Source organism: Salmo salar, chromosome 17 (assembly GCF_965601325.2).
Source record: "Salmo salar chromosome 17, fSalSal1, whole genome shotgun sequence".
NCBI classification, from domain to species: Eukaryota; Metazoa; Chordata; class Actinopteri; order Salmoniformes; family Salmonidae; genus Salmo; species Salmo salar.
The window spans coordinates 48,323,625-48,341,966 of NC_138307.1; positions in this window are offsets into that span (position 1 = coordinate 48,323,625).

Here is an 18,342-nt window from a genome sequence, read left to right on the forward strand (position 1 = left end):
ACCCCACACATACACACACGTTAATGCTAATATCTCACACACTTTTCAACATTGCACAACCTGCACAAGACACTAAAAGAGCATTTATTTCAAAGTGTGTTTGTGTTTTAATAAAGATGCAAAGAATGAAATCAATGTGTGGATGTTGCTTGGACAATGTATAGGTGCTTTACAGAAGCCATTTTGTGGCATTCCCTATAGCGTGAATTTGACTGGAGCGTGATCAGATTGCTTTGTTTAAGCCAGAATGGAGATTTGGTCTGAGAAACAATGCCCAATATAGCATGATAGCTGTGAAGAAAAAAAAAAGGCAACGTTTATATGACCCCCTTTCAAAGAGTCGCTCATTTATCACTTTCTTGCAGATATACAGTGCCTTCAGCAAGTGTTCATACCCCTTAACTTATTCCACATTTTGTTTTCTTACAGCCTAAATTCAAAATTGATAAAATTATAATTTTTTATCCTTTCCAGCTACACACAATACCCCATAATGACAAACTGAAAACATGTTTGACATTTTTTCAAATGTATTGAAAATGAAATACAGAAATATCTCATTTACATAAGTTTTCACAATACATGTTAGAATCACCTTTGGCAGTGATTAAAGCTTTGAGTCTTTCTGGGTAAGTCTCCAAGAGCTTTGCACACTTGGATTGTACCATATTTGCAATATACAGAACCAGTCAAAAGTTTGGACACACCTACTCTTTCAAGGGTTTTTCTTAATTTATACTATTTTTAACATTGTTGAATAATAGTGAAGACATTAAAACTATGAAATAACACATATGGAATCATGTAGTAACCAAAAAAAGGTTAAAGTAATGACGGACTGCCGTTTCTCTTTGCTTATTTGAGCTGTTCTTGCCATAATATGGACTTGGTCTTTAACCAAATAGGGCTATCTTCTGTATACCACCCCTACCTTGTCACAACACAACTGATTGGCTCAAATGCATTAAGAAGGAAAGAAATTCTACAAATTAACTTTTAACAAAGCACACCTGTACATTGAAATTCATTCCAGGTGACTACCTCATGAAGCTGGTTGAGAGAATGCCAAGACTGTGCAAAGCTGTCATCAGGGCAAAGGGTGGCTACTTTGAAGAATTTCAAATATCAAATATATTTTGATTTGTTTAAACAGCATGATCATTACATATGTGCACCTTGTGCTGGGGGCAATAAAAGGCCTCTCGAAAATGTGCAGTTTTGTCACACAACACAATGCCACAGATGTTTCAAGTTTTGAGGGACAGTGCAATTGACTTATTGACTGTAGGAATGTCCACCAGAGCTGTTGCCAGAGAATTGAAGGTTCATTTCTTTACCATAAGCTGAGGCGGCTTTAGAGAATTTGGCAGTACGTCCAACTGGCCTCACAACCGCAGACCACATGTAAGGCAGCGTGTGGACGAGCGATTTGCTGATGTCAACGTTGTGAATAGAGAACCCCACTGCCACCATGTGGCAATGGTATGGGCAGGCATAAGCCACGGACAGGGAACACAATGGCATTTTATCAATGACAATTTGAATGCACAGGGATACTGTGACGAGACCCTGAGGACAATTGTCGTGCCATTCATCCGCAGCCATCACCTCATGTTTCAGTATGATAATCCACGGCCTGCAAGGATCTGTACAGAAATCCTGAAAGCTGAAAATGTCCCAGTTCTTCAATGGCCTGCATACTCACCAGACATGTCAGAAAAAAGAAATTAAGCATAATGATTACGGCTCTAGATTGCAGGAAAAATCTGTTTGCAGCTAAGCAGGCCAGGGGTGTCGCAAACTGTCCCTTCACGCCTAGGGCCCTGTCCACTGATTAGTTGCTAGGGGTCATGGCCGCCAGGGGCCTTATCACACCATGGGTTCAGCAAATCACAGGCAGTCAACTTGTGTCACAGATCCCCAACTCCTGCCTCCCCCTCCCAGTCTCCCTTAAGCAGAGACAGAGATCAACATCTCTGTCTCTGCCCATCAACTGGACTCGTGGTATAGTGTGTGTGCACAAAGTGAGTGTGTAAAATGTGTATCCTTCTTGCTTGTTGTTCTTTATAGTTACTACTATTGCCTATTGTAAGTTACTTCTCTGTGTTTACTGTGTTGTGTAATACTCTGCAGGTAGCTATGCCACTTATACAGTCCTTCCTTTGTTAATAGTGTTGTTACTCTACTTGTGCTATCAGTTATTGTGTATATTCATCACCCCTGTTTTCTGTCCATTACTGAACCACTACCATTACACTACCTTTCCATGTCCATTTCATTACTGTGTGTCAATAATGTATCCTTGTATGTAACTCTGAGGTTGCCTTCTTACCGGGGGAGGTGCTAGCGCAACCTGGTCTCAGAGAATTTCGTATTATTCTGTATGCATCTCAGAGACACCCCATTCAGTATGAAATGTTATGTATGGTATGTATTAATTTGTGAATGTCCATCATCTATTTTGTATAATATGTTATGAATTACAATTCATATTATACTGTATGTTACGAATTTTAAAAACATATGATAAGAATTCTAGGTAGTTGGCTAACATTAGTTAGGTTAGGGTGGGGTGTAGGGTTAAGGTTAGGGTTAAGTTTAGGAGTTAGGTTACAGGGTTAAGGTTAGGGTTAGGGGAAGGATTAGCTAAAAGGGTTAACCTCTCTGGGGTAGGTGGGACGCTAGCAAAATACATTGAGAAATCCATGTTATTCAATTATTGCACCCACACTGCTCGCGCGCGCCAACGAGCGTCTGCGATGCCAAAGGCTAAAATAGAACTCCTTTCTATTTCTGACGCAGATCGCGCTGAAAGTCCTGCCTCTCCCATCTCCTCATTGGTTTATAGAAGCAGGTACCCACGTGTCATCTCCTCATTGGTTATACCCACGTCGTTGATTGAAAGACTAAATGTTTTGCCGGTGTCGTGGTAAAAGTGTTGATGCCAATCACCATATAAGTTGAAAGCCTGGAAGGAGGAGAGATGACTAGAAACTATTTGGTTGGCAGTTTTATGTGTGGATTAATTGTCGGAGTTGAAGACCTTGTGCATTTCAGGTAAAATAACAACTCAATGTTTATATCCCAGGACAAATTAGCTAGCAACAGCAAGCTAGCTAAATAGGACAAATTAGCTAGCAAGTGCAAGCTAACTAGCTAAATTGCCATACATGTTTAATGCTTATCGACCTGTCCCCAAATTAATGTCATTGGTTCAAAGTTTGTGTTGATATTTTAACCTGCGTGTCGTGATCACGTTTGGTGTAGGGGGACAAAATAAATGTATGCATGATGGCGCACGCGCGCAACCAGTTTGGCTTCCGTGTTAGGTTGGAGTCATTAAAACTCGTTTTTCAACAACCACACATTACTTGTTAAAAAACTATAGTTTTGGCAAGTCGGTAAGGACATCTACTTTGTGCATAACACAAGTAGTTTTTCCAACAATTGTTTCCAGACTATTTCACTTATAATTCACTGTATCACAATTCCAGTGGGTCAGAAGTTAACATGCACTAAGTTGATTGTGCCTTTAAACAGCTTGGAATATTCCAGAAAATGATGTCATGGCTTTAGAAGCTTCTGATAGTCTAATTGACATCATTTGAGTCAATTGGAGGTGTACCTGTGGATGTATTTCAAGGCCTACCTTCAAACTCAGTGCCTCTTTGCTTGACGTCATGGGAAAATTAAAAGAAATCAGCCAAGACGTCAGAGAAAATAAATTGTAGACCTCCACAAGTCTGGAGCAATTTCATCTGCACAAACAATAGTACACAAGTATAAACACAATGGGACCACGCAGCCATCATACCGCTCAGGAAGGAGACGTGATCTGTCACCTAGAGATGAACGTACTTTGGTGCGAAAAGTGCAAATCAATCCCAGAACAACAGCAAAGGACCTTGTGAAGATGTAATGTAATGTAATGAAGATGCTGAAGGAAACAGGTACAAAATAATCTATATCCACAGTAAAACGAGTCCTATATCGACACAACCTGAAAAGCCGCTCAGCAAGGAAGAAGCCACTGCTCCAAAACTGCCATTAAAAAAGCCAGACTACGGTTTGCAACTGCACATGGGGACAAAGATTGTACTTTTTGGAGAAATGTCCTCTGGTCTGATGAAACAAAAATAGATCTCTTTGGCCATAATGACCATTGTTATGTTTAGAGGAAAAAGGGGAAGGCTTGCAAGCCGAAGAACATCATCCCAACTGTGAAGCACGGGGGTGGCAGCATCATGTTGTGGGGGTGGTTTGCTGCAGGAGGGACTGGTGCACTTCACAAAATAGATGGCTTCATGAGGCAGGAAAATTATGTGGATATATTGAAGAAACAGCCCGTCGTCGCAAGAAAACCAAGATGCAGTGGAGGTTGTGTGTTCATCTTGACATTGAATAAAAATGAACCACTACAAACAAAACACTTGATAGCAACGACAGCAAACAGTCCTGTCTGGTCCCAACTGAACAAAACAGAAACAATCCCCCACAAAACCCAAAGGAGAAACCTGCTCCTTATGTGTGACTCCCAATCAACAACAACGAACTTCAGCTGTGCCTGATTGGGAGTCACACACGGCCCAAAACAAAGAAATACAAAAAAACTAGAAAAAGAACATAGAACGCCCACCCAATGTAACACCCTGGCCTAACCAAAATAAAGAACAAAAAACCCCTCTCTATGGCCAGGGCGTTACATCAAGACATCAGTCAGGAAGTTAAAGCTTGGTTGCAAATGGTTCTTCCAAATGGACAATGATCCCAACCATACTTCCAAAGTTGTGGCAAAATGGCTTAAGGACAACAAAGTCAAGGTATTGGAGTGGCCATCACAAAGCCCTGACCCCAAACCTATACAAAATTTGTGGGCAGAACTGAAAAAGCATGTGCGAGCAAGGAGGCCTACAAACCTGACTCAGTTACAGCTCTGTCAGGGGGAACGGGCCAAAATTCATCCAACTTATTGTGGGAAGCTTGTGGAAGGCTACCCAAAACGTTTGACCCAAGTTGAACAATTTAAAGGCAATGCTACCAAATACTAATTGAGTGTATGTAAACTTATGACCCACTGGGAATGTGATGAAATAAATAAAATCTGAAATAAATCATTCTCTCTACTATTATTCTGACATTTCACATTCTTAAAATAAAGTGGTGATCCTAATTGACCGAAGACAGGGAATTTTTACTAGGATTAAATGTCAGGAATTCTGAAAAACTGAGTGTAACCTCTCTGGGGTATGTGGGACGCAAGCGTCCCACCTGCGGGACACACTATTCAACAGCCAGTGAAATAGCAGGGCGCCAAATTCAAAACAAGAAAAATCTCATAATTCAAATTTCTCAAACATACAACTATTATATACCATTTTAAAGATACAATTCTCGTTAATCCAACCACATTGTCCAACTTAAAAAAGGCTTTACGGCGAAAGCATAACATTAGATTATGTTAGGACAGCGCCTAGACAAGAAAAATCACACAGCCATTTTCCAAGCAAGGAGAGGCATCACAAAAACCAGAAATACAGCTAAAATTAATCACTAACCTTTGATGATCTTCAACAGATGGCACTCATAGGACTTCATGTTACACAAAACATGTATGTTTTGCTCGATAAAGTTCATATTTATATCCAAAAACCCCATTTTACATTGGCGTGTAATGTTCAGAAATGTTTTGCCTCCCAAAACCTCCGGTGAATGAGCACATCAATTTACAGAAATACTCATCATAAACGTTGATAAAATATTCAACTGTTATTCAAAGAATTATAGATACACTTCTCCTTAATGCAACCGCTGTGTCAGATTTCAAAAAAGCTTTACGGCAAAATAAAATTTTGCAATAATCTGAGTACAGTGCTCAGATACCTGCCATTTTGGAGTCAACAGAAATGACAAAAATTACATTATAAATATTCACTTACCTTTGATGATCTTCATTGGAATGCACTCCCAGGAATCCCATTTCCAGATTAAATGTTTGTTTTGTTCGATAAAATTCATCTTTATGTCCAAATACCTCCATTTTGTTCTCACGTTCAGTCGAGTAATCCAAATCCACTGTGCTCGCGCAGTGAGTTCAGACGAAAAGTCAAAAAAGTTATATTACAGTTCGTAGAAACATGTCAAACGATGTATAGAATCAATCTTTAGGATGTTTTTATCATAAATCTTCCACAATATTCCAACTGGACGATTCCTTTGTCTTCAGAAATTAAAAGGAACACAGCTAACTCTCACGTGGGTGCGCGCGATTGAGCTCATGTCATTTTCTCAGTCATCTGATTCCAATGGCTCGTATTCTCTCCCCATTCACAGTAGAAGCATGAAACAACGTTCTAAAGACTGTTGACATCTAGTGGAAGCCTTAGGAAGTGCAAAATGACCCCATTGACACTGTATACTGAATAGGGAATCACCTGAAAAACTACAAACCTCAGATTTCCACACTTCCTGGTTGGATTTCTTCTCAGGGTTTTGCCTGCCATATGAGTTCTGTTAAACTCACAGACATCATTCAAACAGTTTTAGAAACTTCAGAGTGTTTTCTATCCAAATCTACTAATAATATGCATATCCTACCTTCTGGGCCTGAGAAGCAGGCAGTTTACTATGGGCACGCTTTTCATCCGGACGTCAAAATACTGCCCCCTACCCCGATGAAGTTAAGGTTAGTGTTAGGGGAAGGGTTAGCTAACATGCTAAGTAGTTGCAAAATTAGCTAAAAAGTAGTAAGTAGCTAAAAAGTTGCTAGTTAGTTAAAATTCTCAAGTTGGCCGTGATGAGATTCGAACTCGCAACCTTTGGGTTGCTAGACATTCGTGTTATATGCCAACCCATCCAGCCTGACGAACCACCCTTCTTTCATTTTTGTCTTAAGTAACTATCTGTCTTATATAACCATACCAAACATAACATATAATACAAAATCGTAGTGTCTCAGTCCCCAGATTTACATTTACTATGTTACGTCTCGTCTATGAGACCAGGCTGGAGTCTGGAGTCCAAATGGAGTCTCTCTTTCATTCTTAGGTGTGGTGCTGGCTCTGGATGCATGTGCCTACGGGCTACTGGGCCTTGTCATCCTGCTGATCAAGAGGAAGCTCCAGAGAGACCAGGAGTCAGCTGAGGGTGTGGAACTTAAAAAACACCCAGCCATGGGGCTTTGTAAGCAGGGTAAAACAGACTTGGTGAGTTTGGATGCAGCTGCATTCTGTTTAGAACTTAAGAACTACTCAAGATTCCCACGAGATGTTCCATCTAAGAGGACCCTGCTGGAGAGTTCCATGGTCGTCTCCATAGTGATTGGGTCGCGGTGGTTCCTGTGGTGCGTTCCGAGTTCTCCGACCCAGCTCTATCCATTTTCTATAGGGGCATCTCAAATGACATTTGTCGAGTGCAGCACTACTTTTAACAATAACCATCTGCTAGGTTAAAGGTTATTTGTCTCAACAACTGTTGTTTTAAGGAGTTGGTGTTGTTGTTTTGCTGTATTGGCATTATTATTGTGATGACGATTATAACTATTACTGTAATGAACATTAGTCACCACTTGGTAACAGCACAGAGCTGATGTGGTCATGTCTGTCAAGCTATTTTATCAAAAAGAGCCTCACACACCTTTATTTCGCCAAAGACTAATTGTTACATGAGACATTCAGAATTTGCCTGGTGTCCTTTTTCATGTTTGCAAGCCTGTCTCTTTCCTCAGTTCTTGTTTCAAGAACTAAGTATGAACGCCATACTGTTAGCTCATCACAACTTTTGATAGAGTCATGAAATTATACACTACAAGCATTTTCTGTCTTTGCTCTGTTATCGTTGTCTCTCCACCTCCCACTCGTTCACACCCCAGACTCCTTCATCACCATTTTCTTTCCTTATCCAATCTCCATTAAAACCTGTTAGGGCTAGGGGGCAGTATTGACACGGCTGGATAAAAAACATACCCGATTTAATCTGGTTACCACTCCTACCCAGTAACTAGAATATGCATATACTTATTACATATGGATAGAAAACACCCTAAATTTTCTAAAACTGTTTGAATGGTGTCTGTGAGTATAACAGAACTCAAATGGCAGGTCAAAACCTGAGAGATTCCTTTACAGGAAGTGGCCTGTCTGACCATTTCTTGAACTTGTTTTCCATCTCTATCATTTACTAAGGATCTCTGCTCTAACGTGACACTTCCCACGTCGTCCATATGCGCTCAGAGCCCGGGAAAAAACAGAATGTCGTCATTCCAGCCCCAGGCTGAAACACATTATCGCCTTTCTCAAGTGGCCGATCAAGGGACACTGGCTTATACGCGTGACCCTGACCGCCCCCGCCTTTGGGATTTTTTCCTCTGTTTGCCGAAAAGGAGATTCCCTGTCGGAATATTATCGCTTTTCTACGAGAAAAATGTCGTAAAAATTGATTTTAAACAGCGGTTGACATGCTTCGAAGTACGGTAATGGAATACTTAGAATTTTATTGTCACGAATTGCGCCATGCGCGCGACACTTCTTTACTATTTCGGATAGTGTCTGGAACGCACGAACAAAACGCCGCTATTCGGATATAACGATGGATTATTTTGGACCAAACCAACATTTGTTATTGAAGTAGCAGTCCTGGGTGTGTATTCTGACGAAGACAACAAAAGGTAATCAAACTTTTATAATAGTAAATATGATTATGGTGAGTGCTAAACTTGCCGGGTGTCTAAATAGCGAGCCCGTGATGCCTGGGCTATGTACTTAGAATATTGCAAAATGTGCTTTCACCAAAAAGCTATTTTAAAATCGGACATATCGAGTGCATAGAGGAGGTCTGTATCTATAATTCTTAAAATAATTGTTATGCTTTTTGTGAACGTTTATCGTGAGTAATTTAGTAAAATGTTAGCGAATTCCCGGGAAGTTTGCGGGGGGTATGCTAGTTCTGAACGTCACATGCTAATGTAAAAAGCTGGTTTTTGATATAAATATGAACTTGATTGAACAAAACATGCATGTATTGTATAACATAATGTCCTAGGGTTGTCATCTGATGAAGATCATCAAAGGTGAGTGCTGCATTTAGCTGTCTTCTGGGTTTTGGTGACATTATATGCTGGCTTGAAAAATGGGTGTCTGATTATTTCTGGCTTGGTACTCTGCTGACATAATCTAATGTTTTGCTTTCGTTGTAAAGCCTTTTTGAAATCGGACAGTGTGGTTAGATTAACGAGAGTCTTGTCTTTAAATGGCTGTAAAATAGTCATATGTTTGAGAAATTGAAGTAATAGGATTTTTAAGGTTTTGAAAATCGCGCCACAGGATAGCAGTGGCTGTTACGTAGGTGGGACGAATTCGTCCCGCCTAGCCTAGAGAGGTTTTAACCCACCCTTTCACTGTCTCTCAATTCCCCAGATCGTCAGTAACACTCAACAGTCTCATTTTAATCTAAGAGGCATAAGAAACATCTCACTATAACCATGATGTATTATCTTATAATAAAACATACAGTGCCTGCCAAAAGTTAAAAGGGTTTTTCTTTATTTTTACTATTTTCTACATTGTAGAATAATAGTGAAGACATCAAAATGATGAAATAACACATATGGAATCATGTAGTAACCAAAAAAGTTTTAAACAAATCCAAATATATTTTAGATTCTTCAAAGTAGCCACCCTTTGCCTTGATGATAGCTTTGAACGCTCTTGGCATAAATAAAAACCCTGGAATGAGTAGGTGTGTCCAAACACTGGTACTGTATGTAATGTAAAATTGTCTGAGAGAGAAATCAAATTATCTCATGCAACTTTAGAATTATATGAATATAAGTATATCATGGTAGAACTCTGACATTTTTGGGTCAAACGCTTCCATAAATGGGGTGAGTGTGTCTTGAGGATCACTGGGGAGACTGGGGGAGAATCCTGCATCCAGCAGGCCTAGCTAAACCACAGGTGGGTGTCAGTCACGTCTCCCCTAATTCAGGCCTGTGGGTAAAACTCTACACTTAACTACTGTAGGAGCCTTTCTCTGTAAGTCTCTGTCTGCAGGCCCCCTACGGGGCCTGTCGGCGGTGGTGTAGGCAGAGTCTCTAAGGAGAGGACTCTAGGTAATCAGGGTGTATCTGAGCGCAAACGACCTCAGAGCCAGTTATGCTAGCAACTTCCATGGAGTTTGACTTGAACTATACTGAAGAAAAATATAAACGCGACGTTCAACAATTTCAATGGATTTACTGAGTTACAGTTCATATAAGGAAATCAGTCAATTAAATGAATTCAATAGGCCCTAATCTATGGATTTCACATGTCTGGGCAGGGGTGCAGCCACGGGTGGGCCTGGGAGGGCATAGGCGCACACACTGGGGAGCCAGGCCTAGCCAATCGAATGAGTTTTTCCCCACAAAAGGACTTTATTACAGACAGAAATACTCCTCAGTTTCATCAGCTGTCCGGGTGGCTGGTCTCAGACGACCCTGCTGGTGAAGAAGCCGGATGTGGAGGTCCTCGGCTGGAGTGGTTACACGTGGTCTCCGGTTGTGAGGCCGGTTGGACGTACTGTCAAATTCTTTAAAATGACGTTGTAGGAGGTTTATGTTAGAGAAATTAGCATTAAATTCTCTGGCAACAGCTCTGGTAGACATTCCTGCAGTCAGCATGCCAATTGACAAAGTGACAAAACTGCATATTTTACAGTGGCTTTTTTTGTCTCCAGCACAAGGTGCACCTGTGTAATGATCATGCTGTTTAATCATCTTCTTGATATGCCACACCTGTCAGGTGGATGGATAATCTTGGCAAAGGAGAAATGCTAACAAGGATGTAAACAAATTTCTGCATAAAACATGAGAGAAATTAGCTTTTTGTGCGTATGGAAAACTTCTGGGATCTTTCAATTCAGCTCATGAAAAATGGGACCAACACTTCACATGTTGTGTTTACATTTTTGTTCAGTATAGTTACTGTAGAATTCCCTTTTTCCTACTACCTTCATTTCACCTCTTGTCACGAGATGAGTGGGTTGTCCTCTAGAGGACCCCTTCAAGATAAAATCCCGTTAACGGGATTGGTTGGACAACAACCAGTGAGATAGCACGGCGCGAAATAAAAAATAAAAAAAATCGCAAAATTAAAATTCAAGTATTATACGGCATTTTAAAGATACTCTACTCGTTAATCCAATCACATTGTCCGATTTCAAAAAAGCTTTACGGTGAAAGCAAAACATTCGATTATTTTAGCATAGCACATTAGCAAAAACAAAAGCCATTTTCCAAGCACGGATAGCCGTCACAAAACCAGATATACAGCTAAAATGAAGCACTAACCTTTGACAATCTTCATCAGATGACACTCATAGGACATCATGTTAGACAATACATGCATTTTTTGTTCGATCAAGTTCATATTTATATCCAAAAACCCCATTTTTATATTGGCGCGTGACGTTCAGAAAATGTTTTCTCCCCATAACCTCCGGTGAATAGGCACATACATTTACAGAAGAACTCATAAACATTGACAACATTTATAACAATTATTTAAAGAATTAGAGATAATCTACTCCTTTATGCAACCACTTTGTCAGATTTCAAAATAACTTTACGGAAAAAGCACATTGTTCAATATTCTGAGTACAGAACTTAGCCTTCAATGCTAAGCTATACAATTAGCCTACAACCACGGCGTCGACAAATCTCAAAAAATATGTTCGAAATATTTTCTTACCTTTGCTGATCTTCGGCGGAATGCACTCGGAAGGGCACCCACTTCCACAAGAAATGTTCATTTGTTCTGCAAAGTCCATCATTTATGTCCAAATACGTCCGTTTTGTTGACCCATCCAGAACACTTTACAATGCTATGTGGCGTGGACGCAAATCCATAGACGAAATGGTCAAAAGTTCCATTACCGTTCGTAGAAACACGTTAAACGATGTTTACAATCAATCTTTTAGGGTATTTTTTAACGTAAAATTGCGATAATTTTACAACCGGGCAATAGGTATTCATCCCAGAAGAAGAAAAAAAACTACGAAGTCACGTGCAGGCGCATCATAAGACACCTGTCCTCAGACTGGCCAGTGATTGACTGAGCCACAATTTTCTGCCCGGTAACAGGTGACGGATGAAACCAGTTCCTAAAGATTGTTGACAGCCAATGGAAGAGTTAGGAGGTGCAACGTAAATCCTATGTCACTATAGTTTTTCAAGAGATTCAAAAGAAAAACTACATTTCTAATTTCTCCCACTTCCTGATTCAATTTTACTCAGGTTTTTTGCCTGCCATATGAGTTCTGTTATACTCACAGACACCATTCAAACAGTTTTAGAAACTTCAGAGTGTTTTCTATCCAAATCTACTAATAATATACATATTCTATTTTCTGGGCCAGAGTAGTCACCCGTTTAAATTGGGTACGTTTTTTATCCGGCCGTGAAAATACTGCCCCCTAGCCCCAACAGGAGCGTGTGGACTAGGTACTGGAGACTAGGTAGTGGGATGGAGGAGAAGTGGGTGACATGATGAGTTATTGATAGTGCATACTAATTCCTAAAGAAATCTCCAAACACTCACCAGTAACTACATTTGAAAATGAACTGGGGGTGAAACCTAGTTCCTGAACCCACCCCTGAGCAAGGCAGTTAACCCGCTGTTCCCCGGGCCCTCGAAGACATGGATGTCGATTTAGGCAGCCCCACGCACCTCTCTGATTCAGAGGGGTTGGGTTAAATGCGGAAGACACATTTCAGTTAAATGCATTCAGTTGTACAACTGACTAGGTATCCCCTTTCCCTTTCCCATTATCCACAATATTGTAGATGTTATCTCCTTATCTGCAATATTAAAGTTGTTATCCCATCAGTTTGCCAAGAGGTTACCTCCATTATATAAGCCACCTAAAAACACAAAGTCTAACTTTGTGCCCAAAGAACTTAATTCAATACTTTGATGTAAAATTAATGTGCGGTTCCCGCCCCAGCTGTGTTGTCTCCCCGAGTGTGAGTTTACCAGGCCAGACCAATCACAGCCGCCAATGACGCTGATGATGAGAATGACGAAAATGATGACGTGTGTGTGCGTGTGTGTGGAGTAGGTGACTCTTGCTGTGGATTCGAGTTTCTTTAAGTGAACCTCATCCCTGATAATGGAAAAGCAGGACTATATTTGGAGGGGGTGATGTCACAAGTGGTTGACGGTGAAGCCTTTATCTGTGTGAGCATGTGTGTGACAGTCTGAGAAACCACTGACAGTTGCCGTGTCTGTCTTTGGAACCACTGGCGATTGGGTTTAACTACTGAGGGTGAGTTGACCAGACCATTAGGATTCGTATTTGAACTGAGAGAGTTGGAGGCCAGGACACTATACACCATACTATCCAAAGTCTTTTTCTCTGTTTTCCCTGTGGGGTTGAGAGTAGGCTGTTGTGTGGTGTCTGTTTGGTGGTCTTTGATTTGCATGGTTCTCTAGACTACAGAACTTTTACTGTTTCTACTGTCATTCTATTATAAAGTGTTCTAGTAGCATACACTGAACATATTTGATGGGTGTAGGTTACACTATTTACAGGCATGTGCATCCCTATTCACAGGCATGTATAATTCAATGGCGGTGTGATTACTGACTATCCATCTTTTGTTTTCATGCAGGGATCTCGCGTGCACGATGTATCACCTGAAGCTGCCCGTGTTCCTTCTCGTGCCTCTCGTGCTGCTGCGCTGTGTCGCCACCGCCCCTAGCAACAGGTGAGAGTGCAAAGCTGCCTCAGTTATTTCCGTTATTTCTGAGTGTCACTTCTGTGATGTACAATTACAAGTGTCGTTCCGTGTCGCCGAAAGTTCAATTGTCGGTTGGGAAGCGGGTTTAATTTTGCAGGTGGATGAATCACTCAACTGATATAGCATCGGTTTTAAGCTGGCACATCCAGTAACTTGGCACATCCATCTTGAACCGTAAGAAATCAATTAACGACGTGGGTAGTCTAACTCTAAAATCGGCTAATGACATTGATGAGATCATTGAGATGAATATCCATTGCAATCGTGACATCCAAGAGGTCGAGTTTTGTCTTACCTAGGCAGAGACAGGAATATGTGGTTCGTGTAAATGTGATCAAGTGTGTGCTGGAGGGGGACTAGTGGCCACTCCATTGCGCCCTCGAGAATTGAGCTGATGTTTTGAAGTGGGCATCAGTCACCGGTCGGAGTGACGGTTTGGCTCTTTCCTCATCCTGATTCAGGTACTTCACCTCATCTAGTGAGCAGGAAAGCGCGCTCCCGGACAGAGAAGGCTGGCTCGTGCCCGGGATCGTCTCCAACCCCTTCCTCGGTCTCATTTCCGAGCGGCTACAGAGAGGGCTCACATCTGTCAACAGGTAAGGTTGCACCTTATTATATAAGTTTCACCTATTTTATTGATTTGTTGATTGAGTGCAAATGTTGATAATATTGCCGACACAACACTGTAAGAAAATTATTATTTAGTAAATGGATCCACAGCCTTTTTTTAATATACTCAACTCGTCAGTCAAAAGTTTTATAAGAAATTTTATCTGGGGGGGGGGAATCACCGAATATTTTAATTTATAGTGATAATAGTATTACAAATTAAACAAAATAATAGTGATCTTAATAATAATTATAGTTTATTGCTGTTACTATTATTGTTACTAGTAGCTGCAGTAGTGATATTATCATATTAGTATCATATAGTAGGCTATTGTTATGGTGGGCTATATTTATCCACTTACCGACAGTATGTCTGGTAGGCCAATAACTTTTCTACATTTTCCTGATCTTTATCACTCTATAAATGTTTAGATAACTAATGCATCATTTGTTTGACATATTGGATGAATTGATTGCTGTCCTCCCATATCCCATCAGCCACCACATAGAGAAAAGGAAGTGCAACACGGCTACCTGTGTGACCCAGCGACTGGCCGACTTCCTGACCCGCTCCAGCAACACCATCGGCACGGTGTACGCCCCCACCAATGTAGGCTCCAGCACCTATGGGAAACGGGATCTACTGCAGCCTCCCAGCTATCTGCCTCTCTAGTGATGCATGAGTTGAAGCCCACTGATGTAGGATATGCTCAGCTGAAATTACCACACCGCCATGTATAGACCAATGTATATGTTTCAATACAACAATGATGGTTATGAATCATTAACTTGAGTTTTTGGTTATTTTATAAACTTCAGAAAAAAAGTGCCTTTTGGTATAGAATAATAATTTTAAAAAGTATTTGTTACACAAATCAGACTAGAGGCTGATGAGATACTAGTCTCTGTTCTGTGACCCTAACTGGTTCAACTCAACACTAACCCCACAATGGCATGTGACTAAATTGTAATGTAAAAAAAAAATGTAAACGGGTGCATAAGGCATATAAAATACAAGTGTTGTCCTTCTGTTTGTCTGTTGTGTAGGTTATTTGTTTTTTGTAATAAAGTTGATCGATTTTTGAAAGTCGTTGGTTACACTGCTGGGTGAAACTGCTGGGTCACACAGGTAGCCGTGTTGCACTTCCTTGAACCACAGTTACACTGTTAACAATGAGGCGGTGTGCCCTAGTAGGAAGACCACTTTGTGCAGCTCACCCTGCACTATCAAGTCTACTTCCGATAAGCTTCCCAGTAAAGCAACCAAGTAACCAAGAAAAGTGCTAAAAATAGCCCATATTAACAATGCAGCCTTAGAAACAAGGTCCATGAAGTCAATGACTTGCTTGTAACAGATGACATTCATATTCTGACTATCTCTGAAACCCACTTAGATAATGCCTTTGATGATACAGTGGTAGCAATACATGGTTATAACATCTACCGAAAAGACAGAAATGCCAACGGGGGCGATGTTGCGGTCTATACAAAGAACCATATTCCTGTAAAGCGTAGAGAAGATCTAATACTGTTGAAGTAATATGGCTACAGGTTCATCTGCCTCACCTAAAGCCCATTCTTGTGGGAATCTACTGTAGACCACCAAGTGCTAACAGTCAGTATCTGGATAATATGTGTGAAATGCTTGATAATGCATGTGATATCAACAGAGAAGTATACTTTCTGGGTGAATTAAATATTGACTGGCTCTCATCAACCTTCCCACTCAAGAAAAAACTTCAAACTGTAACCAGTGCCTGCAACCTGGTTCAGGTTATCAGTTAACCTACCAGGGTAGTTACAAACAGCACAGAAATGAAACCATCAACACGTACTGATCACATCTTTACTAATTCTGCTTGAAAGCAGTATCCAGATCCGTCAGATGTAGTGATCACAATATAATAGACATATCAAGGAGTTCCAGAGGCTGTGCCTAATATAGTGTATAAAAAGTCATACAAGAAGTTTTGTAGTGATTCATATGCTGATGATGTAAAGAATATTTGCTGGTCTGTGGTGTGTAATGAGGAGGATCCGGACGCTGCTCTTGGCACATTTATGAAATTGCTTATTCCAGTTACTAATAAACACGCACCCATTAAGAAAATGACTGTAAAAACTGTTAAATCCCCTTGGATTGATGAGGAATTAAAAAATGGTATGGTTGAGAGGGATGAGGCAAAAGCTAGGGCAAATAAGTCTGGCAGCCCAACTGATTGGCAAACGTACTGCAAATTAAAAAATCATGTGACTAAGCTAAATAAAAATAAAGTATACTATGAAACAAAGATAAATGATATAAAGAATGATAGTAAAAAGCTTTGGGGCACTTTAAATGACATTTTGGGGAAGAAAGCCATCTCGGCTCCATCATTAATTGAATCAGATGGCTCATTCATCACAAAACCCACTGAAATTGCCAACTACTTTGATTACTTTTTCATTGGCAAGATAAACAAACTTAGGGATGACATGCCAGCAACAAATGCTGACGCTACACATCTAAGTATATCTGACCAAATTATGAAAGACAAGAATTGTACTTTTGAATTCCATAAAGTCAGTGCAGAAGAGGTGAAAAAAAGTATTGTTGTCTATCAACAATGACAAGCCACTGGGGTCTGAAAATCTGGATGGAAAATCACTGAAGATAATAGCGGATGATATCGCCACTCCTATTTGCCACATGTTCAATTTAAGCCTACTAGAAAGTGTGTGCCTTCAGGCCTGGAGGGAAGCCAAAGACATTCTGCTAGCACTCCTTACTTGCTCAAATAGCGGACAATCAGCCTGTTACCAACCCTTAGTAAACTTCTGGAAAAAATGGTGTCTGAAATGACTGCAACACTTAACAAAGAACTGCAATTAGTTTCGGAATGGGTAGCAAGGAATAAGTTAGTCCTAAATATTTCCAAACCTAACAGCATTGTATTTGGGACGAATCATTCACTAAACCCTAAACCTCAACTACATCTCGTAATGAATAATGTGGAAATTGAGCAAGTTGAGGTGACTAAACTGCTTGGAGTAACCCTGGATTGTAAACTGTCATGGTCAAAACATATTGATACAACAGTAGCTAAGATGGGGAGAAGTCTGTCCACAATAAAGCGCAGCTCTACCTTCTTAACAACACTATAAACAAGGCAGGTCCTACAGGCCCTGGTTTTGTTGCAGTAAGAGGGACTTGGGAAAATTGCAGTTGATTCAGGACAGGGCAGCACTGCTGGTCCTTAAAAGTACACGGAGAGCTAACATTAATGACATGCATGTCAATTTCTCATGGCTCAAAGTGGAAGAGAGATTGACTTCCTCATTACTCGTTTTTGTAAGAGGTGTTAACAAGCTGAAGTTACCGAGCTGTCTGTTTAAAATACTAGCACACAGCTCGGACACCCATCCATACCCCACAAGACATGGCACCAGCGGTCTCTTCACAGTCCCCAAGTCCAGAACAGACTATGGGAGGCGCACAGTACTACATAGAGCCATGACTACATGGAACTCTATTCCACATCAGGTAACTGATGCAAGCAGTAGAATCAGATTTAAAAAGTAGGTAAAAAATACACCTTATGGAACAGCGAGGACTGTGAAGTAACACAAACATAGGCACAGTCACATGCATACACACACATGATAACATAGGCACTATATGCACTATACACACACGTGCACAGGGATTTTGCGTTGTAGATATGTGGTAGTGGAGTATGGGCCTGAGGGCACACACTTAGTGTGTTGTGAATTCTGTAATGAATGTAATGTCATGTTTTTAAAATTGTATAACTGCCTTAATTTTTCTGGAAGCAAGGAAGAGTAACTTCTGCCTTGGCAGCAGCTAATGGGGATCCATAATAAATACAAATAGTGCACCTCATTAATAGTTTCAGTCATGCAGAGACAATGTTGAGCTCTTTTATATCTTAAATAAAGCATTAACTTATCATGAACA